Source organism: Dipodomys merriami, unplaced genomic scaffold (assembly GCF_024711535.1).
Source record: "Dipodomys merriami isolate MVZ:Mamm:240054 unplaced genomic scaffold, mDipMer1.0.p SCAF_70, whole genome shotgun sequence".
NCBI lineage: Eukaryota > Metazoa > Chordata > Mammalia > Rodentia > Heteromyidae > Dipodomys > Dipodomys merriami.
In genome coordinates this window covers 1,926,874-1,952,987 of record NW_027206291.1, presented here as the reverse complement: position 1 = coordinate 1,952,987, position 26,114 = coordinate 1,926,874, and the positions used below count along the sequence as shown (strand labels likewise).

Sequence of the window (26,114 nt, the reverse complement as noted above, 5' to 3'; positions counted from 1 at the left end):
TCAGAGAAGAAAACCTCCAAGATCCTCAGAAAGGGGGGGTGGAGTTAGGGGGGAAAATCCCCCCAAAGACCCTCCTCAGAATGGAGGGGGTGTCAAGAGAACCCCGAAGTTTAGTCAATATGTGAAGCAAGAAAGAGAATCTGGAAGATTTTCAGAATGGGGGGGCGGAGTCACGGAGAACCCTAAAGATCGCATAAGCAGGGGGGTCAGGGAGGAGAACCCCAAGGATCGCAGAAAGGGGGGTCTGGAAGGAGAGCCCTAATCCCATCACAGGGGGTCAGGGAGGGGACCCCCGAGTCTCAGACCAGAACCAGGCCGAGGGCCAGGCTTCCCCCAGGCTCCCCCGCCTCCAGCCCCCCAGAGCGCGCACCCGGGCGGCCAAACCCCCGCGAGCAGGGCCAGGCCCGGACCGGCCCGCGTCCCCGGCCCAGGCGCCTCCCGCGGCCCCGCCCGCCGCCCTGGGCCGCCGCCCCACGCCCGCCGGGCCGCGGCCGGCTCCGGTGCATTGTGGGTGGGGCGCCCCTGCTGAGCACTGCGGGGAACCCCCTGCCCAGCCAGTTGCCGGCCACAGGGCGGCCCAGTCGAACCGCCCTCGCGGGTCCGAGCGAGCCGGCCACGCTGAGAGGTGATCCGCAGGCTCCACCCCTCGTGGCATTCCCGCCCTCGAAGCTTCTGTCCCGCCCCCGTACAGCTGTGATTGGCGCCGACACCAGCTGCGGTCTCCCGTTGGTGGAGAAGCTATCATTCATTATGTCCCGCCCCCGAAGGCCCGTCCCAGCTGGCGGCGCGTTCCCGACGGCCAGCCGGCTCGCGCGCTCATTGGCCGTGTCGAACTGTCTGTCGTAAGACTGGTCACACCCTCCGCGGGGTGCGGGTTCTGGCAGCCCCAGCCGGATCTCATTGGCCTGCGGCGCCGCCACTCGTCGAGACGCGCCTCAACCCGGAAGTGTGCGAGGCGAAATCTGCCTAGCAACCGGGGAAGCCGGGCTGCGAAGCGGGCAATTTCAGTGTGAGACGGAGCGGCGAGACCGAGCGGCGGCTCGGGGAGCGCGGCGCGGCAGCTCCTTCCGCCTGGGGTCAGCGCCCCGGCGCGCGCACGCGCACCTCGCCGCTCCAGCGCGCCCCGCGTCGCCCGCCCGCCCGCCCGCGCAGTCGGTCGGTCTGCCGTCCGTCGTCCCGTCGCCGTCCCCGCCGCCGCCGCCGCCGCCGCCGCAGGCGCCACCTGAGGGAACCTCCGCGGCGGGGCGCGACCGCTCCGGACCCGGCCTCGCGGCCCCAGGCCGGCCCGGGGCCCCGCCGCCCGGCCGCCGAGCAACTTCGGTGAGTGAGGGACGGACGGACGGACGGACGGGCCGAGGGAGGAGTGCGGCCGCGCCGCGGGCGGGGGTCCCGGCTTCCGGTGGCCGGGGCTCCCGCGGGCTTCCGCCCTCCCGCGGTGGGGGCTCGGCGGTGGGCTCGGGCCGGACCCCGTCCGCGGGACGCCGCCCCCGGCCCGCCGCGCCCCCGGGCCCCGGGCCCCCCGGCCCGCCGCGCCCCCGGGCCCCCCGGCCCGCCGCGCCCCCCGGCTCCGCCACCCCACTTTCTGGGAGCGACTTCCTCCTCCGCGTGCCCCACAACGCCCCGCGGCGCCTCACGGACCCCCACACCCCCATTATCCCGGGCCCTCCCCCAGCCCAGGGCACCCCTTCTATTTTTCTTGAAGTGAGCGGCCTCGGGTTCCCGGGAGGCCGCCCGAGCCCCCCCGTTCCCGGGCCCCCCGGAACCCCGGGCCCCCCGGAACCCCGGGCCCCCCGGATCCGGCCCCCCGGACCCGGGCCCCCCGCCCCCCGGGCCCCCCGGAACCCCGGGCCCCCCGACACCCGGGCCCCCCGACACCCGGGCCCCCCGGAACCCCGGGCCCCCCGGACCCGGCCCCCCGGCCCCCCGGACCCGGGCCCCCCGCCCCCCGGGCCCCCCGGAACCCCGGGCCCCCCGACACCCGGGCCCCCCGACACCTGGGCCCCCCGACACCCGGGCCCCCCGGAACCCTGGGCCCCCCGGACCCGGCCCCCCGGCCCCCCGGACCCGGCCCCCCGGCCCCGGCCCCCCGGCCCCAGGCACCCCGGACCCGGGCCCCCCGTCCCCGGGCCCCCCCCCGGCCCCGGCCGACCCCGTCCCCGGGCCCCCCCTGTCCCCGGCCCCCCCTGTCCCCGGCCCCCCCCGTCCCCGGGCCCCCCCGTCCCCGGACCCCCCCTTCCCCCCCCGCCCCCGGGCCCCCCCGCCCCCGGACCCCCGCCGCCCTCCGTGAAGAAGTGTTACTGTTCCTTCCGAGTCCCGCCGGTCCCGGCGGAGACCGTTTTCGGGAGGGGGAGGGGTGTCACGGGATTGCCTCTCCCCGGGGTTTCGCCCTCTCCAAAGCGCCCCCCCCCCCCCGCGCCTGATGGGAGATAATGGATCCCCTCCCTCCCTCCCTCCTCCTCGGAGGGGGGTCCCTCTGTGCCTTCCGGGGTGTGGGGGGTGGTCCCCCCCGTCTGCTCGGCCTTGAGGGTGTTTTTCTGTGTTGAGAGATTTCTGTCCTGAGGCTCCCAGGTTAGAAACGCCTTCATTTATCCAGGAGGTCTCTCCTCCCCCTCCCCTCCCCTCCCCTCCCCCTCCTCTCCCCCCTCCCCCTCTCTCCTCTCCTCTTGCTCTCCCTCCCTCCCTCCTTTCCCCCTCCCCCCTTCCCACTCCCCCATTCCTTTTCGCCACACTAGGGGATCTGGGGGTGTTCTCAGGACTTTTAGCTTAGTTTTCATTTGGGGTTTATGGAGTGTGTTGGTAGACCTAGAGGCAAAAGGCTCACTCTTGTATTCAAAAAACAAGACAAAAAACAAGACGCTTAAAAGTTTGGGCTTGAAGTCTTTCTGTGAACCCTGAGGTTGTGGTGCAGGTGGGGTGCGGAGGGCTTTGAGTTCAGACGCAGCTAGTGCCCACCTTCCTTTCTTTCTGACATATTCATGAAGTGGACTTTTCTGAAATAGGGTTTCATACCCTTCCCAGCATACCTGGCCTCAGGGTGCTGTTTTCTCATCCTTCTAAAACCTGTTCAATCTGGGGACCTTTGGGGAGGGGCTGCTTCCCAATGACCCCCTTGGTCATTTTCCAGCCACGTGGCCACCCTAGGCCAGTGTGGAGGTCAGGACCAGGCAGAAACATTGTCTCCCCATTATCACACTGCCAGGCTGTGGGAGGAACCCACTTCCTGTCCCCTGTGCCTCAGCCCTCCTGGTGTCGTGTAACTGACCTCCCCTTCCCCCCAAAATAAGAGAAGGGTTCTTTGGGTCTTCCTGCTGTATTTCTCCTCCTGAGCCCTCTGGTCATCTCTTGACCAATAGGGGAGCCCTGGGTTGTGGCCACCGTGAGAGGCAGGAGGGGAAGCAGGAAATGGGTCACCTTAGATGCCGGGCCTGCAGGGAGGCCGCCCCTGGGAAAGGGTCTTGTCAGTGAGTGAATCGGCCCGCTCCAGTTGTTTCCTTGTTGTTTGCACATCTGTGGACTTTCATAAAGGCCCACCCTGGATTCCAAGTTCACTCCAGTAGCTAATTTTATCTGCTTTGCCAAAGGCAGAGCTCTCAGGAGCCCAAGTCGATGAATGCTGGCATTGAGAGATGGTCTAAAGGACAGGAATGAACTGTTTGAAACCTGAGTAACTCCGTAACCACTTCGTGTCCGCACACAAGTCCCAGGCTGAAAAGCTGGGGAGAGCCTGCCCCGGAGTGAGCGCGGTCCCCAGACCCAGGCAGGTCCTGTGTGCAACAGGTCTGCCCCTGCACTGGCCTGGACGCTGCTCACTTGACGGGGCGCCGTGAGGCTGTCTTGCTCCTGTTGGCTCCCCATCTGGGGCTTGCTTAATTTGAGTCCTTTGTGAAGACTCCTGCCGAGGCTATAATTTGAGTTCTAAATCTGTCGGTGGACCGTGTGGACACAAGTTTCAACTGGAGCTGTTTTCCTCTGTGAAGAAGGGCTTGGAGAGGTTCCTGGGTCTAGGCAGGAGCTGCTGCTGCTGACCTGTGACTCTTCTACCCTGAGTGTTGGGGTGCCTGGGGCTCAAGGTGTCCTGGGATGAGGGCAGAGGTGTGCCTGCGTGTGTTTTGGGGGATTGGTCCTGGGGCTTGAACTCAGGGCTTCGGTGCTGTCCCTGGGCTCTTCTGTTCAAGGCTGACACTCTGAGCCACAGCTCTACTTTCAGTTTTCTGGTGGTTCATTGGAGATAAGAGTCTTACAGATGTTCCTTCCCTGGGATGGCTTTGAACTGTGATCCTCAGATCTCAGTCTCCTGAATAGGTAGGATTACAGGCGTGAGCCACCAGTACTTGGTGTGTGTGTGTATTTATTACTTGAAATGAAGCCCATAGGATCAGTGGGGTGGAGTGCTATTAAAAAGGAACCTGTGACTTTGAAGTCAGAAAGATATGTTTGTCTTTTTTGGTTATTGTGATAACTACCTGAGGTATGTATAAAGAAAAAGAGGTTTTTGGAGCTGGGAAGATGGCTCAGTGGTAGAGCGCTTGCCTTGCATGCCTGAGGCCCTGGGTTCGATTCCTCAGCACCACATAAACAAAAAGAAAAAAGCCGGAAGTGGCGCTGTGGCTCAAGTGGTAGAGCGCTAGCCTTGAGCTGAAGAGCTGAGGGACAGAGCCCAGGCCCAGAGTTCAGGCCCCACGACCAGACCCCCCCAAAAAAAAAAAAAAGAAAAAGAGTTTTATTTGGCTCATGTTGGAGGTGTGAGGACTGACATCTCATAGCTTTCTGGCTGGCCCAATCCTTGTGTATGTGTGTGTGTGTCTGTTTTTTCTCTTCCTTTTTTTTTTTTTGCCAATCCTGGGGCTTAAACTCAAGGCCTGGGCGCTGTCCCTGAGCTTCTTTTTGCTCAAGGCTAGCACTCTACCACTTGAGCCACAGCCTTTTGGCCTTTTCTGTGTATGTGCAACTGAGGAATCGAACCCAGGGCTTCAGGTGTGCTAGGCAAGCCCCCTACCACTGAGCCCTGTCCCCAGCCTTGCTTGCTCTTTATATAAATTGACCAGGATTGAGTCACAGGGTATTCCCCTCTAAAGTCTCTGAAGGTCAGTTGGATTAGATTCCTACCCTCTTTATCCATCACAATGGGGAGTAAAGTTCAAACTCTGGACTCCTTGGGACCCTCAACTCACATCCACCCACAGCAAGGGTACACCCCCATTTCTAGGGACATCTTGCCTGGTTCTGTAAAGGAGAAATTTTTCCTTCCTTTGGCCTCCTTGGAATCCCCAACTTCATGGCTCCCCTTTTTCTATTCATGCTATCCATTTTTTTCCATTGAGAGCCACTCCAGATTCCGGTTTTGCTCTTCCTAGTTGTACAGATGATGGCACAGAACAACCGGCACAGTACTAGGTATTTGAGGGGATGTGTGGACATGTAACAGAGCATCTTGCTGGGAGGTGAAGGAATGAATGAATGAATGAATGAATGGGTGGGTGGAGAAAAAGAGCTGGAGGTGGTCAGCTTCCCCCTCCTGGTGCCTGGTTGGTTGGTGTGCTATAAAGATTGATTCTTGGTATGTTTGGGAGTGATCAGGAAATGCTTGACTTTCTGCCAGGGCTAAATCTCAAAGAGAAAGCAACTTAGTATACATCACTAAGAAACCACAGCTCCTGAGTCCGCTAGCTGGAGCCACTCTGTTCTGATACAGATGGGAGGTAGATTAGCCATGTCTGCCCTGGCCTCAGAGCTCTCCCTCTGTCAAATGGGGTAATTGGTGAGTTAAGGGCAAGTAGGGAGCTGTATTAATCTAATTAGACCTGAGGCAAAATAGAAGAGTCTAATGGACTTGAAGAATTGTGGGAAGAAGGAGAACCAGAATTTAAAGGACCCTGTCCGTATTTTGAGGCTGCCTTAGTGTGAGGGCTCTGTGGTCATTACCTGGAGAGCAATCTGTCCTTACACTTTAGAACTTTGAAAGCTGAACTGTTTTCTTTCATGGAAATGGATCAGGTTTGGGGACAAAAGACTGGGAAAGTGGTATAGGAGGGCATTTGACACCAGCCACACAATAATAGTACTCTGAGAGGGCCAGTGTGTGGCTCAGTGGGAGAGATCAGGATTTCCACTTGAGTTCTCAGGAAGGAGTTGTGCAGATGCTAAATCAACTGGAGGAGTTTGTTTTATTTATTTTTTATTTTTTGAATGATTTTTGTGTGTTTGTGGGAGCCTGGGGGCTTAACTCAGGGCCTGAGCACTATCCCTGAACTTGCTTTGCTCAAGGCTGATGCTCTACCACTTGAGCCATAGCTCCACATCTGGCTTGTTGGGTGCTTAATTGGAGATTAGAGTCTCATGGCTTTTCCTGTCCTGGCTGGCTTTGAACTGATCCTCAGATCTCTGCCTCCTAAATAGGGTTACAGGTGTGAACCATTGGCACCCAGCTAGTGATCCTTCTTAGCAGTTAGTGAAAACTCTGGAATTGTGACAGGTGAGTCAAGCCTAGCCTTCTTTGTTTACTGATGTAGACTTGGATGACACTGTGCCCTGATGGATATAATTCAGGAGAAATAAGAGGATTAAATTAGGGGGAAAGTGGGAGAAAATGAGGGAGAGGGCTAGCACTGTTAAAAGGGAACTGTAACCCCTCTGTATATCACCTTTGCAATAAACTTAAAAAACATGAGAGAGGTGAAAATCTGAAGTAGGCCCCTAGGGAGCTGCTCCCAAGTTTTGTTTTTTTTTTTTAAAGTTTTTTTTTGTTTTTCCTGGAGATATTACTTTCTTCCCTCCTTCCCCCTTCTCTTCTGATCTTCTCCCTCCCTCATTTTTCTTCTCTCTCACAAAGGCAATGTAGCTTTTTTTTTTTTTTTGGTCATTGTGGGGCTTGAACTCTGGTCCTGGGCGCTGTCTCTCAGCTCCTCAGCTCTTCAGCTCAAGGCTAGTGCTCTACCACTTGAGCAACAGTGTCACTTCTGGGTTTCTGGTGGTTTATTAGAGATGAGAGTTTCACAGACTTTCCTGCCCGTGATCCTCAGATCTCAGCCTCCTGCATAGGCTGGCTTCTCAGTTCTTTTAAGAACTGTTGTTCCATTGTAAGAGAAAGGAGGAAAGTTTATTGTTCTTTGAAATACGAAAAATTAGGTAAGCAGCTTTATTTTATTTATTTTTTTTTTTGTCTTTTCTTTTTTGGTACTGGGGATCGAACCCAGGACGTTGCACTTGCTAGGCAAGCGCTTTGCCACTGAGCTACATCCCAGCCCAGGTAAGCAGCTTTAAAAGGCTCTCTCTGCTGACTGAAATCCTGCTGCTCTCTTGTGTGTGGCAGACTTTGCTTTGAGGATAGTGGCGCCACCATCAATGTCTCTTAACTAACGGGACATTTTTTTTTTTTTAATTGAAGGATTCTTACAGCAATAAGAAACCTTGGATAGTTAGAAACAATATTGATCTAGGCACATTTATCTGATGTAATGTAACGTGGTTATTCATTGGCGGGCAGCTCTAAAAGGCAAATGTGGGTCCAAACGCCAGGCAGGGACCAACACAGGATGATCAGCTGTTGATTTATGTAACTGGAATAGCTGGGGAAGTCAGGGCTTCCTTCCTGTGGGGCCGGCATGTGTGTGCGTGGGGCGGGGGGTGCTTCAATCCCTGTGGATCCTTGAGGAGAAGTAAGCTGACCTTGTTGGGAACGTGGAAGTAGCTTCTGGATGGAGTGGTGCTATACAAATGAATGTCTGGCGCTATTTTTAATTTCCAGTATCAAGTTTGGCTGTCTCTTCTCAGTCACCTGACCACCACCTCTGTTTATACTGGTGCTTCGTTTGAATACGGGTTTATTTTCTTTTTCAACTAGCCTATGAGGGGTGTGTGAGCACTCAGATGAGTGCCAGCCGTGCATGATGGTCCCAGTACTTGGGAGACTTCAGACAGGAGGATCGTGAGTTTGAGGCCAGCCTAGGCTATATGGGAAGACTGATTTTATGTATGTATGTATGTATGTATGTATGTATGTATGTATGTATGTATGTATGTATGTATGTATGTTGTGGGCCCTGAACTCTGGTCCTGGGCGCTGTCCCTTAGCTCTTCAGCTCGAGGCAAGCGCTCTACCACTTGACCCACAGCACCACTTCCAGCTTTTTCTGCTTATGTGTTTCTGAGGAATTGAACCCAGGGCCTCATGCGAGAGCTGGGAGAGCTGGGAAAGAGGGAGAGAAGAGCTAGAAAAGAACAGAGAGAGGAGAGAGGAGAGCTAGAAAAGAGCAGAGAGAGGGCTTGTGGGCCTTCCCTGAACTTCTTTAGCTCGAGGTTAGCCCTGAACCACTGGAGCCACTGCGCCACTTCGGCTCTTGTGGTGGTCAATGGATATAAGAGTCTCATAGATTTTCCTGCCCAGGCTGGTTTTGAACTTTGATCCTCAAATTTCAGTCTCCAGAGTAGCTAGGATTATAAACTTGAGCCACCAGCACAAGGCCTCAGTCAGTGGGGGAGGCCGGGAGGGGTGGAGCCGGAGGGCAGGCCTGCGCACTCCCGAGGCCCGCGGCGCTCCCAGGGAGGTGTCTGCGGGAGAGTTTCTGGTAGTCTTTTTCCTCCACCCTGGCTCTGACTGGAGTGGAGGGGCCGGCCAGGCCGGAAGTGGGTGTGGGCCGGGACGCCAGCAGGCACGTGATCAGCTCCCACCTCTGGCTCCTGCTGCTCGTGGGAAGTGCTCCTCAGCTCTCTCTTGGCTCCCGCTACCCCGGGGGAGCCATCTCCAGGCTGGGCCCTTGGGCCTCAGTTTGCCCATAGGAAACACGGTCAAGTTCCCTTTTTTCCTTGGTATGCTATTTTGTCAGAGCCGGGAGGCACTTGGTGGTTCTGGGGGCTCAGCTGATGCACCCACAAATTCTGAGGCCTTTATGGCAGGATGGCCCACAGACAGCACTTCCTGCTGCTCTGTCAGTGTTGGCTGCAGGAGCCGCTTGTCCCTGGGGCTGCCCTGGAGCTTCAAGCTGGCCTCCGGGGACGGGGCCCCGCCAGGCTGTTCTCCAGCCTGGCTGGCGCTCCCTCGTGTCCACCTGCCCCACAAGAGTATTGTGGGAGGCCCCCGTGCGACAGGAGGCCCTTGAGAGCCCGGACACCCTGGGTTCCAGCCTGGGTTCCCTCTGCTGGCCTTTGACCTCAGGAAAAGGGGCTCCCCACCTGTGAGTGGCCCAGGCGTTTTGGTCCAGTTTCCTCACTTGTGCTGTGGCCTGGCGAGCGCAGCGGGCACCCAGACTGTGGTAGCAGCCGCTGTTACAATGTTCCAGCATGGTGCTGAGGACCCCTGCCCCTGTGGAGACTGGCCTTCCGGCTGGCACAGCTGGAGGCTGGAGTTAATACTGCCCAAGAGCAAGCTGTTGGCCCTGCCGGGCCGCCGGCTGAGCACTTGGGAGCTGTGGAGTAGAGGTTCCCGGACTGGCTGATTTCTCCCACGAGGCCCCTCAGCTCCTCGGGCAGCCGCCCCTTCACGTGCACCCTGTGGGCCTGTCCCCCGCCAGTGCGCTGGGCTGGTGGGGGAGAAGGCACACCCTGGCTTGCTGCGTGTGTCCTGGGAGAGCCTCCCCTTCACACCGGGACCCGTCAGGTGACATGCAAGGGATCAGCCACCAAGAAAAGACAGGTGCAGGCCAGTCCCCAGTGTGGCTCAGGCCTGCTACCCTAGCTGCTCAGGAGTTTGAGATCCGAGGATCACGGTTCAAAGCCAGCCTGAGACTCTTCAGTTAACCATCCAAAACCTGGAAGTGGAGCTGTGGCTCATGTGGTAGAGCACCACCCTAGAGCTAAAAAGGCAAATTAGACCCAGAGGTTCTGGGTTCAAGCTCCATTACCTGCACAAAAAAACAAAATCAAAGGTAGAAAGTGTTACAAATGTGAAGTGCTATTAAATTGGAGTTTTCTTTTTGGAGCTGGTGGTGCCGGGGCTTGCACTTAGGGCCTGTGCATGGTGTGGCGCCTGAGCTTTTGTGCTCAAGGCAAATGCTCTACCACTTTGAGCCACAGTTCTACTTCCATCTTTTTCTGGTTAGTTGCTGCTAAGAGTCTTACTAACTTTTCTGTCTAGGGTTGGTGTCGAACCAAGATCCTCAGATCTCTCAGATCCTCCTGAGTAGCTAGGATCATAGGCTTGAGCCATTTATATCCAGCTAAACTGGACTTTCACAACCTTGTGTGTGTGTGGGGGCCCATCCTAAGACTTAAACTCAGGGCCTAGGTACTGTTTCCGAGCTTTTTTGCACAAGGTTTGAGTCACAGGGCTACTTCTAGCTTTTTGGTGGTTAATTGGAGATCAGAGTCTCACAGTCTTTCCTACTCAGGCTGGCTTCCAACTTCCATCCTCAGATCTCAGCCTCCTGAGTAGCTAGGAAGCATGAGCCTATGGTGTTCAGCTTTAGTGAGCATCTTCAAGCAGAACAATGAAATCCAGTTCCTGACGCTGGCTGTGTTAATGGTGTGTAGCCTGTGGCATTTCCAGAGATGGGATTTGGGGGCTTTTTCTGAAAATATTTTCCTTTGAGAATTGTCATCCTCTGAGCTGGTCTAAAAGTTTTTTTTTTTTTTTTTTTTGGGTCTGGTCATGGGCCTGAACTCTGGGCCTGGGCGCTGTTCCTCAGCTCTTCAGCTCAAGGCTAGCACTCTACCACTTGAGCCACAGTGCCACTTCTGGTGTGTGTGTGTGTGTGTGTGTGTGTGTGTGTGTGTGTGTGTGTGTGTGTGTGTGTGTGTGTGTGTGTGTGTGTGTGTGTGTGTGTGTGTGTGTGTGTGTGTGTGTGTGTGTGTGGTTTATTGGAGATAAGAGGCCCGCGGCCTTTCTTGCCTGGGCTGGCCTTGAACCGTGATCCTCAGATCTCAGCCTCCTGAGTAGCTAGGATGACACTAGGGTGATAGGCGTGAGCCACCGGCTGTCCCTGAACTTCTTTGCTCCAGTCTAGCGCTCTACCATGTTGAGCCACAGCTCCACTTCCTGTTTTCTGGTGGTTAATTAGAGATGAGTTTCATGGACTTTTTCTGCATTGGCTGGCTTTGAAATGCAGTCCTTAGACTTCAGTCTCCAGAGCAGTTAGGATTACAGGCTTGAGCCACCAGCATAAGGTTTCCTCCACCCCTCCCCTCCCCGCCCCTCTCCTCCCCTCCCCCTTTCTGGTCAAGGTTGGTGCGCTATCTTTTGAGTTACATCATCACTTTCCATTTTTTGTTGCTTAGTTGGAGAAGAGAGTCTCTAGGATTGATCTGCCCAGACTGACTTTGAACCTGTATCCTCAGCTTTCAACTTCCTGACTAGATAGGATTATAGGGGTGAGCCATTGGCTTCTGGCTTTTCTTTTCACTTTTTTTAATTCATAGAAAACGTAATTCACTTACCAGTCTGAAGACTTAACTCTGATCTAAATTAGGATAGGAACTTTTGTAACTCACCTTGTAGACACAAAAGGGACATTCCTTGCCAATTAGTGACAAAGTCAGATGAAGGGTGAAGACTGTGGGAATGGACTTCTGGGTCACGCCACAGGTGCTTAACCCTTCAGCGTAATTTTTGTGCTCTGAGTCCCTCTTAAGAGCTGAAGCTGTGGCTCAGAGGTGGCGTGCTGGCTCTGCTGGAGTTCGAACTCCAGGGGCTGGGAAGGTGGCTCAGGGGTAGAGCGCTTGCCTACCATGCAGGAAGCATGCAGGAAGTTTGAGTCCTCAGCACCACATAAGCAGAAAAAGCCAGAAGTGTGCTGTGGCTCAAGTGGTAGAGTGCTGCCTCTGGAGCAAAAGAAGCTCAGGGACAGAGCCCAGGCCTTAGTTCAAGCGCCAGGGTTGGCAGAATAATACAACAAACCAGAAAAAAGAAACAGATTAAAACTACTCCCCTGCGTCAGAAGCGCCACCAGGGCAGGGAGCCTCTGCTGGCAGGCGCGTCCCCAGCTGCTCAGGTCTGCCTGGACCTGGAGAGCTGAGCCTTAGAGGCAGAGTGTCCCCTGCCCCCCGCCCCCCGCCAGGGCAGGGGTGCGGCTGACCTGCCTGTTTTCCACTACTCTCATTTAGTGTGAGAATGTCCTCATGAAAAGTGACACTGGTACAGTGGTCACCCATTGGGAGTGTTGTACTTCTAAAGCAATTGCTGTGGCTATTTTCTGGTCCTTGGGGGGAAAAATTCCAGAACTGTCAAAGTACTAAGGAAATGACGCTCACGTAGAAATTAATTTTTCTTTCCTTTTTTTTTTTTTTTTTTTTTTGGCCGGTCGTGGGCCTGAACTCTGGGCCTGGGCGCTGTCCCTCAGCCTTTCAGCTCAAGGCTAGTGTTGTACCACTTGAGCCACAGTGCTATTCCCGGCCTTTTCTGCTTACGTGGTGCTGAGAAATTGAACCCAGAGGCTCATGCATGCAAGGCAAGCACTCTACCACTGAGCCACCTTCCCAGTCCCATCTCTTTCCTTTTCTAATAGGTCGCCAAGTACTCTCAGTGGATGACAGTTATTTTGGGTTGAAATAAATAACCTTTTTATGAATTCAGGGCCTTTTAACTGTTGTTCAGCTTTCTTGCTCATGGCTGGTGCTCTACCACTTAACCACAGCTCCACTTTAGCTTTTTGCTTGTTTGGAGATAAAAATCTCCTATTTGTTTTCCAGAGCTGGCTTCCAATCATGATCCTTAGATCTCAGCCTCCTGAGTAGCTTGGATTACAAGAGTGAGTCAGAAAGGCCCAGTTAAAGAAATTTTCTTGCTAGGCGCCGGTGGCTCACACCTGTATTCCTAGCCACTCAGGAGGCTGAGATCTGAGGATATCGGTTCAAAGCCATCCCCGGCAGGAAAGTCTGTGAGACTCTTCTCTCCAATAAACCATTAGAAAACCGGAAGTGGCACTGTGGCTCAAGCGGTAGAGCACTCACCTTGAGCTGAAGAGCTGAGGGACAGAGCCCAGGCCCAGGGTTCAAGCCCCACGAACAACAACAACAACAACAAAATTTCTTGCTGGGTGCCACTGGTGACTCACACCTATAATCCTACCTAGTAAGAAGGCTGAGATCTGAGGATCACAGTTCAAAGGCAGCTGGGGCAGGAAAGTCCACGAGACTCTTATCTCCAATAAACCACCAGAAAACCGGAAGTGGTGATGTAGCTCAAGTGGTAGAGTGCTTGCTTTGAGCTGAAGAGCTGAGGGACAGCGCCCAGGCCCAGAGTTCAGGCCCCATGACAAAAAAGAAAAGAAAAGAAAAGAAATTTTCTCATCAAAACGACAATGCCTTAAACCAGGTGATGGCGCTTCTTCCTGGTCACCTGGGACCACCTTGGAGCCTTTGGCCCGTTTCTGCTATAGAGAAAGATGTGATCGTGGCATTTGCCCCAGTTTTTCCTTTTTCAGTGCCTTGGTTGTACAGGAACAGACTCTCTCAGACCGTGTTTAAAGAAATTTATTGTATATTTAAGGGTGTGGTGGTGAAAATCCTGCAATCCCAATATGATGGTAGAGGAAGGATGGAAAGTTAAAGACCAGACTGAGCCACGATAGTAAGACCTTCAAAACCAGCAGACAAAAATAATAGTGCATTTGGAAGATGGAGGTGTTTTGTGTTTTGGTCAGTTGTGGGCTGGGCGCTGTCCCTGAGCTCATTTGCTCAAGGCTAGTGTTCTGCCACAACGTCACTTCCGGTTTTCTGATGGTGAATCTGGAGATAAGAGTTTCACAGCTTTTCCTGCCCAGGCTGGCTTCAGTCCTGGATCCTCAGCTCTCAGCCTCCTGAGTAGCTACAATTACAGGTGTGAGCCACCAGCACCTGGCTTAAGATAAAGTATTTTTATAATTGTCAGGATGGAGGAAGTCTGGTTGTTTAGTTATTAGCAGGGGTCTGGTCTTTGGAAGATATGAAACATAAAATGCATTTGGATGAAATTTTATTTCAATAAGAGAAGTCCTTCTGTGTGTGTGTGTTGGTACTGGGGTTTGAACCCAGGGCCTGGGCATTGCCCCTTAGTGTTTTTTTGTGGGGGGGGCGGTTGGTCGTAGGGCCTAGGCACTGTCCCTCAGCTTTTCATTCAGCTCAAGGCGAGCGCTCTACCGCTTGAGCCACAGCGCCACTTCCGGTTTTCAAGTGGTTTATTGGAGATGAGAGTCTCAGACTTACTTGCTTTGAATCTCGATCCTCAGATCTCAGCCTCTTCAGTAGCTAGGATTATAGGTGTGAGCCACCGGCGCCCGTCTGCCCCTTAGTATTTTTGCTCAAGTCTGGCACTCTATCACTTGAGCAACAGTTCCACTTCCGCAGGCTCACAGACTGTCTGTCATGCCTGGGCTGGCTCCGGACCATGGTCCTGAGATCTGGGTTTCCTAAGTAGCTGGGACTACAGGGGGAGCCACTGTTGCTCAGCTCTTCCTCCTTCCCACCCAGGGCCTCGTGTATGCCAGGCAAGCACTCCACAATGAGCTCCAGCCCCAGCCCCAGAAGTGTCCGTAAAGTACTGTATTAACATTAGTTGTTCTTAGGATAAAGGCAGAGCCAAGAAAAACATGGTTCTGGGCCTAGCCATGTCTTGGAGTTTCTTCAGCTTTCAAATGGCATCTGCAGGTGATTGCATCATATTTCATAATCACCAGCCGACTGATTTGTTGTTTGTCCAGCTCTAAGCAGTGCAGCAAAGGCCTCCAGCCCAAGCTGACTGGGGATCCCAGGGAGGCCTGGATTCACCGTCCCACACCTGCGGCATAGAAAGCACCCGTGGGACGGTACAGTTCACCTTGGGGACCCTCTCCCCGCTGGAGCTGCTGTACTGCCCTCAGAAGCAGCCCCCATTGCCAGTGTGTGCCTCCATCCACAGGGTGTGTCATTAATATGTCACAGCTGATGCTTCCGTCGTTTAAAACAGGCTGATTTGTCACCTGGGTGACTCATCCCAGGCTTGCTGGCTCAGCCTCTAGAATCCCCATTTACCTCAATTTCAGGTCTCCCACCTGACCGCACTTTGCTCTGTTTGTGGTTAATTAAGTTGGTATTAATCAAGACCCAGGTGAGGAGCTGTGAGGTAATATTTTGCTTGTATTGCTTTAATATACATCATCTGATTAATCACCGAGGCAAAAAGCCACTTCTTAAAATTTACCCCCGCTGTATTTGAGGGAGTGTTCTAGAAGTCTGCTCTAAGCCCTCCTTGCTCCTGGGATCAGGGGGAATTGAATTCCTATTGCACTTCTGGCTTCTGAGAATAAGAATGCTTTTGTGTTGTGTTTGAACATTTCAGTTTCTATGTAGCAAAGCAAACCAAAAGTTGCTACCAGAATGGAGTTAAGAGAAGGTTGTTCAGTGTCTCTCCCTATGAGAGCACCCAGCAGTTTGAGTGTGTCCCTGCTCTTCTGTGCCTGCCTGTTTGTTTACTTAATAAAGTTCTGCTAAGTTTTTCTTTTGTTGTTGTTGTTTTTTGGTTGGTCGTGGGTCTTGAACTCTGGGTCTGGGCGCTGTCCCTCAGCTCTTCAGCTCAAGGCTAGCGCTCTACCACTTGAGCCACAGCGCCACTTCCGGCTTCTTTTCTTTTTCCTTATGTGGTGCTGAGGAATCAAACCCAGGGCCTCAGGCATGCGAGGCATGCGAGGTAAGCGCTCTACCAATGAGCCACCTTCCCAGCCCCATTTTCTGGTGATTTATTGGAGATAAGAGTTTCATGAACTTTCCTGCCTCGGCTGGCGTTGAACCGCGATCCTTAGATCTCAGCCTCCTGAGTAGCTAGGACGACAAGCCTGAGCCGCCGGTGCCTGGCTTCTAAGTTTTCTTACAAATAAGGGGGTGGGGGCTGGGAAGGTGGCTCAATGGTGGAGCGCTTGCCTCCCATGCATGAGGCCCTGGGTTCAAGTCCTCAGCACCACATAAGCAGAAAAAGCCAGAAGTGTTGCTGTGGCTCAAGTGGTAGAGCGCTAGCCTTGAGCTGAAGAGCTGAGGGACAGCACCCAGCCCAGAGTTCAGCCCCACAACTGACCACAAAAATAAAGTAAAAAGGTGTTCAGGAGTCTCCGTTGGGTATTTTGTGTCCTTAGCTTTTGGTGCAGGGTGTGCCAGACGTTGCCTGGAAGCAGTAGGAAACTTTCTGGGTGTCTGGTGGGGGTGTGGAGTCTAAGGCAGAAAGTTGTCAGCCCAGTGGAACGACGAGGAATGGAGGGGTCTGGGGAGCTTCCTGTTGTTAGGGTTACACAGCGGAGAATGATCGCCAAAACCTCCTCACGAACTGCTTTCCGGCTTGGGGTGGCGATCTAGCCATGGAGGAGTCGCGTTGTTATTGGGGTGCCGTGTAGGGCGGCACGTGACACTTGTTCTGTATCGTAGGGTGTGGTGTGGAAGCGGGCGCGGGGGGGGGGGGCGTGGGCCGACGCCGGCCCGAGTTCAAGCCCCACGACTGGCAGAGCCTAAGTGCAAAGCGTCCCGAGGCCCGGTGCCGCCGCGCAGCTGCTTGTTTTCAGGCTGGAGAGTGGGTCTTCCGTGAGCTTTGTTTTCCTGGGTGGGTTGTGGTCGTGCTTCCTGTGATGCCCGCCCCGGCCCCGGCCCCGGCCCCGGCCCGGCCCACCCCGCGCGTCTTCCCCGCTCCCCGCCGAGGCCTCGGCGCCAGCGCAGACCAGGCAGGTGTCGGACGTCCTCCCAACTCCATCGGCTGCGCGAGGGAACCGAAGGCTCCCGGATCCCCTCCGACCTCCGCGGCCCGCGGGCCGCCCCGAGCCCCGGGGAGCCCCGCGCTCCCGCCCCGCCCCGCCCCGCGCCGCGCCGCGGCGGCCGCCTGGCTTCCCAGAGCACGGTCGCTTAGAGGCTGCCGGGCCCCGCAGGAGCGAGGTCTGCAGCGGGCGTGTGGAGGTGGCCGTGGCCCTGTTCGGTCGCGGGTGGGTGGGTGTGGACGACCCTCGGCCCGCCGGGACGGGGCCTGCGGGGACGGCGCCCGCGGGGAGACCCGGAGCGCAGACCGAGGTGTCGCGAGGGACTCGGCTGGAGGGGCGGCGCTTCCGGGGCGGGGCCGCGCCAGGCCCCGCCCCTCCGCCGGCCCCGCCCCGCGCGCCAGGGCCCCTCCCGCGGCCCCGCCCCGCCGCCGGCCCCGCCCCCGCCGGCCCCGCCCAGCCGGGCGCGGGCGCGCGGCGTCGCCTTTAAGAGCTCCCCGGTGTTTTGGGGGCCGCGGGCCGGGCGCGCTGACCTGGTGCGCATGTCCCGGGCGGTGACGCCGGCGCCGGGCTCCATGTGTGCGGCCGAGGGGCGCATTATCCGGCCGGCGGCGCGAGCGGGTAGGCGGACCGGCGGAGCGAGCGCCACGGGCCCGGGCGGCCCCGCAGGCGGAGCGAGCACGCGCGGGCGGGCGTCCCGGGTCCCCCCGCCGCCCGGCCCCGCAGCCCGCGGCCCCCGCGCGCTGCCCTAGGGCCCGGCCGGCCCGCGAGCGGCCCGGTAAGTTCCGGACCAAACTTGGCCGGGGGCGCGGGGCGCGGGGCGGGGGCCGGGCGGCGGCGGGCGGGGCCGGGAGCGTGGAAAAGTGAGCGCCGGCGAGCTCCGCGCCCCGCGCCCGGGAGCGCCCGTCGTGCGCTGCCCCGCAAAGTTCCCCGCGTGGACGGCGCCCGGCACGTGGGCCCGGCGGGCGGGGGCTCGAGCGGCGCCGCGCCGCCCGGCTTCGCCCCGCGCCTCCCCCGGGCCCGAGAGGGGCCGCGCCGCCCGGGACGCCCGCGGGCCCCCGGGGCGGGGGCCGGGGCCGGGGCGGGGCGGGGGCTCCGCGCGGGGGGCGGGGGTCCCGGGCGGGCCGGGCGGCGGAGCCCCGCGGCGGTGGCGGTGGCGGCGGATCCCGTGTCAGAATAAGAGTCCCTGCGCGCCCACGCCGGCAGGCCGGCCCTCCCGCCCGCGCCCTCCCCGCCCGCGCCCTCCCCGCCTGACCCCCGGGGCCGCCGGCCCGGCCCCCGCTCTGCGTTCCGCGGCCCCGCCGGACTTTAAATTTGCCTCCCCATCTGGGAGGTGGCTCTATTGATCCCCTCCCCCCCAACCTGGAACGGGTTGGCATCAGTGACTAGACAGCAGCTGCTGGCCTTTTAAAGGGATTAATGCCAAGAATCGGAATTGATCACTTTCACAACGACAGGCTTGTGGGCCAGGCCCGGGCCGGGCAGGACCTTGGCCGAGTGGGCTGCGGGGGACCAGAAATGAATGGGGATCCCTCCCTGAGGACCCAGCACCACCCTCGGGGCGGTGTTAGTGCCTGGCTGGCAGTTGTGCAGGGGTAGTTTCGTCCTTCCTTGTGGAGTTCTCTTCTTATCTTAGGGGTTGTCGATTCTTCGGAACAGAGTCCGGGTGAGTCACCTGAGTCTTGAATTTTCTCTTCCTTACCGTTTACTTCTGGGTTCTTGGAGTACACAGCGCTCCTCACATCCCTGGGCCTGTGTGTCCATTCACACAGTGACACCTCCTGGCTGTGTCCGCCCAGAGAAATGGAGGGACAGACAGTCCTCTGTGTGGTTGCCTGGGTCTTGGACGGAGCCCCTCCTGTGGATGTACTTGGTCTGTGAGGGTGCTACACGTTTTCTTCCTGGCTATGTTACATACAATACCATTTGCTGGCGGCAGTGTGTTCAGACGCGCCGAGGTCAGCAGCTTGCTCCACTGCCCAACAAGCTGTCAGGACGCCGCGTCGAGGGCCCACCTGCTCTCTTCTAAGTCCCACAGGAGAGACTGCTCCCAGGGTTGAGCCCCCCTACTGTGTACCCAGTCCCGGGCACAGATGTATTGGGTGTACATGGTGACCCCTGGGACTGGGGAAGCCGGGCTTCTAGAGGTCAGGCCGCTTGTGGAGGGTCAGAGCCAGTCTTAGGCCTTCAAGGGGCAGAACTCCAGTGCTGTCCTTTGCAAGCCCAGCGAGAGCATTTCCGGAGAGCTAGCAGGGACAGGGGGCGGGTTTTCTTCTCCAGGTTCCTCTACAGCTCTGGCTGGGAGGTGGGGGGTGGTCTGGTGGCGGGGGTGGGGGGGAGGGGGGGTGGGGAGTGGGAGGGAGGGGGGTGGGGGGCGGGGGTGTGTGCAGATGGGCCCTGTTCCTGGAGAGCCGAATGACCATCCCCAGCTGGCCTTTAATGAACAGCATTTTGCTTCCTCAGACTTGGACTTTAGAAGAGCTGACTTTTCTAGAGGAGGCCACTGAGTTGAGTGTGGAAAGTTTGCAGCACTTTCTAGACTAGTGCACCTTTCTCCTTTCACTCCTCGGTGGCGCTGTGTGTGCGTGTGTGTGTGTGTGTGTGTGTGTGTAAACAAGGCTGGCTTTTCCTTCTGGAAGTGGCGCAGAGACTGGAGGATTTGCATGTCACCCATTCCTTGTGTTCCTTGTGTAGCTGTTTCCCCTTTGATGACTTCACTTTCTGATGTCACCGTGTGTATTAAAGCAGTATCACTTGGCAGATCCTGCAAATTGTATTTTGATAGTAAGGAAAAAAAGTGCTGCTCTTGAAAGGAAAATAAAAAATCCTGGAAGGATATGTTCCAGAATGGCAGTGAAGTTTCTGGATTAGGGGCTCCCCGTTTAAAAACTTTCTCCTATGTCTTGTTTTGTGATTTTTTTTTTTTGAGGATCATTTTAAATTTGAGTAATGAAACATTTTAAATTCTCCAACTCTCAACTCTGCATTAGCTCCTCTGGCTTGCTTTGCATCATTTATTTTGTGAATTTCTGGCATTGCAAGTAGTGATTTGTGGATTGATTTATTCAATGCCTATCGGCATGCACTCCGCGCCTCCGGCACTGTGCTAGGAATCCCTGCTCAGTGGAGTTTACAGTGAGATTAGTGGGCAAAGAATAGTAATTAATCTCATAACCATGGGGAAACTTGGAGGGGCCAAGGAGAGAAGGACACCTTGACCTCGTGAGCCCAGAGGGGCCATCCTCCTACTGGGCTCAGAGGAGGAGTGGGGCTTAAGTAGGTAAAGAAAAAAAAAAAGAGGGAGGGTTTCTGGCAGGAGAGCGCTTGAACTTCTGGGGAGGAGGCTTGTGGAGGTGGGGCAGGTCCTTCCCCTCCCCCAGTGGGTTGGCAGGCTGGAGACTAGACAGACCAGGGCTGTGCTCTCTCTCTGCTCAGCTCTGCTCTGGGCGGGCGCAGGGGTGTTCAGTTCAGGACCTTCCCAAGAGCATTCTGTGGCAAGGGGCAGGGCAGGGCAGGTTTGGGCTGGGCTGGGCAGGGCGCAGCTGGGTGGGGCTGGGGCCAGGACCTCCCCTGTCTTGGTTGGAAGGCTGAAGGATGCTCCTGAGGGATGTGATGTGGGGAGGGCAGCAAAGCCATTCAGAGTGTTGGCATTTCCTGGTTTTGTTCTCTTGGGAGAAAATTAACAATGGCCAGTGAGGCTAGGAGATGGAAGGGTCCGTTCCCAACAGACGCACTCCGAGCTGGGCCTCCACCTGTGATTCTGTTTGGGATCTGGGTGCACACCGACTGGGGAAAGCCTGGGCATCTGGTGCGGGGCTGGATAGATCCCACCTGGATTTCCAGTGTTGCTTGCCCTTGTGCGGAACTAGACCTTTATCCTTATAGGAAAGCGGGAAGATTGTGAAACAGGTGAGCAGTAAACTCTTCGGGAGCTTCTGCTGGAGGGTGACTGAGTGTGCAGAGAACCAGAAGAACGAGTTGTCCCGACCGTGGAGCCTGCCGCCTGCTCTCCTGCGAGGCTGGCCTGGGGCTGCTCTTCTTCCAGGGAGCGAAGCCGACTTTGACTTTGCGCAGGAAGTGTGCGTGGATTAGGACGCTGCTCGCATGGGGAAGGTTGAGATGGGAGGGAGGGATGGTTCTGAGTGTGGTCACGGCGACGTGGAAGTGGGGAGACTGGCCCGTTTGGAATCAAAAGTAGGGGTCAGTTCCTGCCTGCCCCACAGACTGGAGCTCCACAAACCCCGGCTCTTCAGCAGGGAGAGTGGCAGACCCGGGGCTTCCGCCCCTCCCCCGCCAGCGCTTTCCAGGCTGTATTTGTGACCTCTTTTTGTCTGATGAAAATGTAGGTTAGTCTTTTAGAAGACAAAGGAACTTACTCTGCTAGAAAATCTGCAGGTAGCCTCCCAAAGTGACAGGGACCCCCCACAGCCCTCCGGGGTGCTGGAGAGGGTCCAGGGCCCTCCTCTGCTCTCTGATCCCACAGCAGCTCCTGGTGCTGCACAGGTGAGTTGGCCAAGGGTTGCCTCCTGTGTGGATCTCCGGCTCCTTGTGTGGAAGGATCGCAGACTCCAGGTCTGTTCCCACAGGAGGGGCACCGAGGCCTCTGCTGAGGTCGGGCGGGGGGCGTGGCAGAGGCTCAGCAGCCTGAGGTGGGAGGTGGGTGAGGTTTGAGGCTCTGGGACTGGAGCCCGAGCTGTCCCCTCCGTTGGCCAGGTGGGGCTGTGCGTGGGGCAGGGCTAGGGAGGCCCCTGCAGGGCTTGTGTGCACGCGTGGCACTGGAGAAAAAGGCGGCTTGTGTGAAGGGGCCGTGTTTCCTGCCATTTTAGTGGGAGGGAGCCCACCTGGCACGCCTCTCTGGTCAGGCCTTTTGACCCCGGAAACTTCACAAAGCCTACTGGCGGCAGGGCCCCGCACACAGCGGCGGACCTGCGCCCTCTGCTGTGGGTCCCTACTGCTGGCTGGCACCTGTTCTGTGCGCCAGGTTTCTGCAGCGGCGTGGAGTTCGGGTGGCCCTGGCGTGGCTGCGGACCGCCTGGTGACCCGGCCGGTTGAAACTGGCCCTTCGCCTTCCATTTCTTTTTTCTCTTTTTTGTCGGTCGTGGGGCTTGAGCTCTGGGCCTGAGCCCTGTCCCTCAGCTCTTCATCTCAAGGCGAGTGCTCTGCCACTTGAGCCACAGCGCCACTTCTGGTTTTCTGGTGGTTTATTGGAGATCAGAGTCTCACGGCCTTTCCTGCCCTGGCTGGCTTTGAACCGCGATCCTCAGATCTCAACCTCCTGAGTAGCGAGGATGACAAGTGTGAGCCAGCAGCGCGGGTTCCATTTTTGTGAAGGGGGCTGGTGCTTGCTGCCCACTGCCCGCCTGGGGACGCTGTGTTAGGAGTGAACGAAGACCGCAGCGGTCTTCCCAGCGCCTGTCTATGTGGTGCGGTGGGGGTGGCAGAGCCATAACATACAAGTGTGAGTGAGGACTGTGCCCTGTGTGTGTGAGTGCACACAGGACTGGCTGCCACTGTGCTGCGCTTTGTGTCAGGTGGAGGGAGGCAGAGCTCCCAATGGCAGCTACTCTTTCTGGTCTGGTCTGGCCTCAGGTGGGATTTGGTCCTAGTCTTTTGGATTTCAGACTTCGCATGTGTGTTGCCCTGGTGTCAGGCCTGCTTGGCCATTCCCAGTGCTGTGTGGGTGTGCCCTACCATGGAAAGGAGGCTGCTTCTTGCCTGGCCGAATCCCACATCCTGACTTTCAAGGACAGGCCCCCCCCCCCCCCCCGTTGTCCGGAAGCTGCATCCCGGCGGGTCTGGCATGGCACTCCGCCTTTGGGAGCTGAGCCTTTGGGAGCTGAGCCGGGCTCCCATGCCTCTGGCTTGGTCATCTTAAGGATTGGCCAACATGGAAATAAGTAGCGAGGTGATCCAGCCGCACTCCCCGAGAGCCAGGGCCCCCTCGGCCTTGTTCCGGCCTCCCTTCTGGAATGGCTGCTTCCGCTGCCCTCGAGCCCCTGCTTACACCTGACCTCCCCTCCTCCCGCCCACCTGGCCTCTTGGCTTCAAGTTTCTCATCTGCGGAGCCCAAGGTGTGAGTCCCGCCCCGCGAGCCTCCCGCGCCCCGCGAGCCTCCCGCGGCGGGGCGTCCGGTGTCCTGAGCTGGACTTCTCCCACCTCCAGGCCGTGCAGTGCGACGTGCGGTGCGGCCCGGGCGCGCGCGTCTCCGGAGCGGAGCTGTCACCTGAAGAGCGGCCAGGACGAGCGGAGGAAGCCGCGCCGGTCCCCCCTCCATTTCCTCCCGTGAGCGAGGCGAGAGAGCTTCGGCCGGTGTGCTTGTCACTTATCTTCAGGTGTGGGTTTTTGCGGCAGTGTCCACAGTTTTGGTTGTCTTGTGTTTGGGCCCCGTGCCAGCCATCGTGGGAACTTGGTTGCCGCCACCGCCATTCACGTTGAGAGGAAACGTTTTGCAGCAGCCGGTGGGGGAAGCCGGAGGGTTTGACGGGGGCCGCGGGGCTTGCGGAGCTGAGCCAAACCTTTGCCGGGGCTGAGGATTGAGTGGCAGGGGTCTGAGGTTCTCGGGCTTGGGATCCTTGAGGGCCCCGCACTGTCTTCTTCAGAGGAGGGGCCGTGGGCGCCCTCCTTCCCGGACTGTCTCCCGTCCATCTCACCCCGGACAGTGCGCGGGTAGGAACTCCCTCGGTGACCCGGAACCCGCGTGGCCGTGTTCGGTCAGAGACGTTTCCTTGAGGCTGAAGTGTGTGTGGGGAGGAGCTGGCGGAGGTAGGAACGAGCTGCCTGTTTTGCTTCTGACTTTTCTTGCTTTTAATGCCCTGAGTGTGGATTTCAGTGCGTAGAATACAAGGCCTCACGTCAGCTTGTATTTGTCAGGCTGTTGGCTTAGAAGTGTAACTGTTGTTGGAAGTTGGGCAGCTGACAGATATAGGGCTCACCTGGGACTTGCTTTCTTCCCTGGGCTTCCCTGTTAACCTCACCATGCTGTGGTGGAGTTCCGTGTGAGCCAGGCCACCCTGTGCTACTGGCTGGAAACGGAGGCCCCAGTGCAGGGTGGCTTGCCCAGATTTTTGTTGTTGTTGTTTGCCAGTCTTGGAGCTTGAACTCATGGCCTGGGCACTGTCCCTGAACTGCTTTTGCTCAAGGCTAGCGCTCTAGAACTTGAGCCACAACTTGAGCTACTTCCAGTGTTTTTTGTGTACGTGGGACTGAGGAATCAAACCCAGGGTGAGCTTCGTGCATGCTAGACCAGCATGCTACCACCGAGCCGCCTTCCCAGCCCTGGTTGGTTTTTAAAAGGACCAAGAAGGCAGCGCTCTGCCCCTTCTGGAGCTTCCCTGCTCTTCCGTCCGCTGCTCTCACTGGTTTCATTCATTTTGTCCTGTTTTCTTTTGCTCACTTTGTTTATGTAGGCCCACTAGCGGCTTCCTTCCTCGTGTCCTGGCCTGGCGTACGTTGAGCCCCGAGGTCATTGTGGGTGTCTAGTGGATGCTTCTGGATGGGCGAAGGGACAGCTGACTCCAGGTTGCTTCTGCATCTTCAGGAGTTGCTTTAAAAAACAAAGCAAAACAAAAAAACGGTAGCAGCGCCTTCTTTCTTTCAGCCCAGCGAGTGACAGCTTTACATTTAAGTGCATAAAACTGCTTCTCATTACAGACGTAATTGCACTCACTTGTAGATAGTAGATAACCCTCAGGTGACACATGGGTGGCCATTTTGAGCTCTGTAAGAGGAGCCCCGGAACTGGGAGGAGGGCGGAGCATGGATCGCCCCACCCTGGGCTCTGAGCTGCATCTTCACACCCTAAGGAACTGGCCGCCAAACAAGGGGGGGTGGGTTGGTGGTTGGTTTGGTTTTTTTCCCCCCTTGTTTTTCCTCAGTGCTAGAGTTGGAACTGAGGGTCCTGCTCAGCACAGCCTCTTCCATCAGGCTGCTTCCCAGCCCTCGTGTGTGTGTGTGTGTGTGTGTGTGTGTGTGTGCGCGTGTGTGTGCATCAGGCTGCTCTCCAGCCCTCACATGTGTGTGTGTGTGTGTGCGTGCGCACACATGCATCAGGCCGCCCTCCAGCCCTCGTGTGTGTGTGTGTGTGAGTGAGCGTGCATCAGGCCGCCCTCCAGCCCTCGTGTGTGTGTGTGTGTGTGTGTGCGCGTGTGTGTGAGAGTGAGTGTGCATCAGGCCACCCTCTAGCCCTCGTGTGTGTGTGTGTGTGTGTGTGTGTATGTATGTATGTGTATGTGTGTGTGAGAGTGAGTGTGCATCAGGCCACCCTCTAGCCCTCGTGTGTGTGTGTGTGTGTGTGTGAGAGTGAGTGAGCGTGCATCAGGCCACCCTCTAGCCCTCGTGTGTGTGTGTGTGTGTGTGTGTGTGTGAGTGAGTGAGCGTGCATCAGGCCACCCTCTAGCCCTCGTGTGTGTGTGAGAGTGAGCGTGCATCAGGCCACCCTCCAGCCCTTTTCTGTGTGTGTGTGTGCGCGCGCGAGAGAGAGAGTGTATCAGGCCGCCCTCTTCTGTGTGTGTGTGTGTGTGTGTGCGCGCGCGCGCGCGCGCGCGCGCGCGTGTATCAGGCTGGCCCTCTACCGCTTGAGCCATTTTGCTCGCATCTCTCTGCCCAGGTTGGCATTGAACCATGATCCTCAGAGCTCAGCCTCTTGAGTAGCCAGGATTACAGGTGGGAGCCTCTAGCTCCTGGCTTGCATATCCTTTCCCTCTAGAAAAGTAGGGTGGTGCGCACACAGGGAGTGTCCGGGAGAACCTGTGGAGGGGGTGGAGGTGGGTTCTGGGAAGCCAGGCCTGGCCCAGGACCCAGCCAGCCGTGGCTTTCCTCTGACACCGTCATTTGACAGAGGTGTGCTCAGGCACTTGGGGGCTGAGGAGGGGGTTCCTCCTTCCATAGAAAGATTGGGTGACCTCCACAAAAGGCAGCAGAGCTGGACAGGTGCCCACTCGGTGAAGGAGCTCACAGATGGGATGGGGAGCGGAGACTTGCTCTGCCACTTGGTGTGAGCTTCATCCCCTCTGGTGTCTCGCAGAAGTGAAAGGAAGCTTACATTGCTTAGAAAGGGTGTGTGGCCTCCCTCGCTCGAGCCCATCTCCTGAGATTGAGAGCCACGATTACCTTTTTAAAAAGTTAATTTAGGCGGACACCAGTGGCTCACACTTATATAATCCTAGTTACACAGGAGGCTGAGATCTGAGGATTCCAGTTCAGAGCCAGTCCAGGCACTGTAAACACCGTGAGACTCTTATTAGCCAGCAAAAAGCTGGAAGTGAAGGTGTGGCTAAAGTGGTAGGGCTCCAGCCTTGAGTGAAAAAGCTAACCAAGAGCATGAAGCCTTGAGTTCACGCCCTGCCATCAGCACATACAAAAAACCCAAACGAAGCAGCAAAAGCAAAACTCTTACTTTGCAGTGCTGGGGATAGATTCAGGGCCTCCAGGGAACCTCCGCTGGCCCATACCCTTAACTTTTTCCAGTGTAAAAATGGTTCATCAAGCCGGGCGCCAGTGCTC

The 26,114-nt window shown here is 57.0% G+C and overlaps 1 protein-coding gene across 1 annotated transcript in view; it reads left to right on the top strand.

The window, feature by feature from the left end:
- The first annotated feature begins 923 nt into the window (after positions 1 to 923).
- The window catches only part of Gatad2a (GATA zinc finger domain containing 2A), a 66,549-nt gene continuing 41,358 nt past the window's right edge, over positions 924 to 26,114 (top strand). The window contains 1 exon segment of the mRNA XM_070008529.1: positions 924 to 1,320. The gene's annotated coding sequence lies outside the window, so the exon portion shown is untranslated.